General features: G+C 44.1%; 1 pseudogene; it reads left to right on the top strand.

Annotated features, from left to right (window-relative positions):
* Positions 1–395: 395 nt before the first annotated feature.
* LOC147428011 (uncharacterized) lies at positions 396–832 on the top strand (annotated as a pseudogene).
* Positions 833–1,891: the final 1,059 nt, after the last annotated feature.

Raw genomic sequence — 1,891 nt, 5'->3', positions numbered from 1 at the left:
GGAACACAAACACACACATATGAGGAACAAGTATTTGATTTGGCTTTTCAGGTTTGACAGGTCGGATTACGACGACGTAATTGGGAGTATATAAAGCGGGTGCTGTGAAGGCTGGAATAGTAGTGCCCGCAAAACTGTAAGCAGCAGTGAGCACATCGAGCAGCGTTTAGGGCTAGAACCCATCTTCATCATCAACAATGGCAATGGGGAGAGCGGCACTCTGCACAGGTATAAGAATATGGCTTCCTGTCACTCAATTATGTGGGTTGATATAATTGAGTGAGTGCTTGAGTGCGTTATTATTCTACAAGTATACAAAAACTCACGTCTGTGTGCTATAGTCATATCATATGTCGTAATATTATTGATCTCCTTTTCTGGCATCCGCAGTGGCGATGGTGGCGGCGCTGCTGCTAAATATCATAGAGGGGACCTCCGTTGTGCAAGCAGCTACGCCCCGCAAGTGCAGGCTGCACGACCTCGTGCTGACCAACACTCCCGTGGCGACCGGGCTGTGCGAGTGGGAGCTCGTGAACAACTGCCCCTGTGAGGCCTTCAACATCATTGCAGCCTGCCAGGACCGGCGCTGGAACCAGAAGATCATCAGCCGCTTCGCCATGGAGGTGGACGTGCCCACCTTCGGCCACTGCACTCTCCTCCCCAACGTCAAAGTCCAACCCGCTTCCTCCGGCCTCCGCTACGGCCGCACCTACCCCTGCGCTGGCACTCTTCCGCTCTCCCTCGTCAATGTCGCCTTCGCCAACCCCTGCCTTTGATCATAGAGACTGGCCGGACGACTCGCTCCATCAACATACCTCTTTCTGATCCTTGAACGGACATTCCATTTTCACCATTCTTTCTTATCGGTGCTATTATTGGTCCAGAGTAAAAATTTCATTTGCCTACATAATTGTGAAACTCTCTCTCTCTCTCTCTCTCTCTCTAACTTAAGTACTATATTACAGTTTGTTACATGTTTACATCATGATGAGGAATTCCATCGTGTTATTCTGTTGAGGAACTGGCAGTGCTACACAATCCTCTAACAATCTATCTCGAATCATAGACCAAGGCAGTTGGAAACTGTGAAAGGTGTGTGTATCAAACAAAGCCGAGTTTCTAGTATTTCACAAAAAGGATAACACCCAAAGTCTCAAAGAAGCAATACATAAGTCTAAACGTGTAGAACCCGTTTGAATTGTTCCATAAAGCAGTCTATATTCAGAAACTTAGTCTTCCAATGCATCATACAAGTATCATACAAACATATCCACCAAGCATATATTGTAGGGAAGTTCCAAAATATGTGCTTCGTTGTCTCAAGGGGGCATTTTCCATCAGACATTCTCTTTTTGGCTAACAATTCACCATACATCAAATAGCTTCTTCAACCACCAACATTGATCTAGATTGAACTCGCAAATCTTGTTGCATCTGTTCTCTATCTAAGGCTAAGGGATCAAGTGTAGATAGAAACGTTTGGTTGGGGAGGTGCATCAATTTGTTGAAGTCTCTGGCAATGCTCAATCTCTAATCTTTGATTAAATCTTGATTGCAAAAAGAAACTTTCAAATTGTTGACATGTGTACACAACTATCCCCAAGTAATTTTGAGCCCATTTCCTAGTCTGAATCTTCTCTTAGCCACCATAAACGAAATAATATTTCTGTTAGAGTAACAATTTGATTGATTGGGCTTAACCCTCTCATGCTTTTTTTCCCAAGTAAACAGCGGGTGGTTTTTTAAACCCAAAGCTCCAACAACAAGACTCATACCCTAAGGGATTACCTGTATATCTAACTCTACCATCCCAAATCAACAAAGCACATAGATTTTTTCAAGACTTAACCAGCATATTAGCAGTATTCCCACACAATTGAACATGAGTAGC

The sequence above is a fragment of the Adiantum capillus-veneris genome, chromosome 23 (assembly GCF_014529385.1).
Source record: "Adiantum capillus-veneris isolate H3 chromosome 23, ASM1452938v2, whole genome shotgun sequence".
NCBI lineage: Eukaryota > Viridiplantae > Streptophyta > Polypodiopsida > Polypodiales > Pteridaceae > Adiantum > Adiantum capillus-veneris.
Note: the sequence above shows the minus strand (reverse complement) of the source record. Positions and strands in the feature narration are given on the sequence as shown.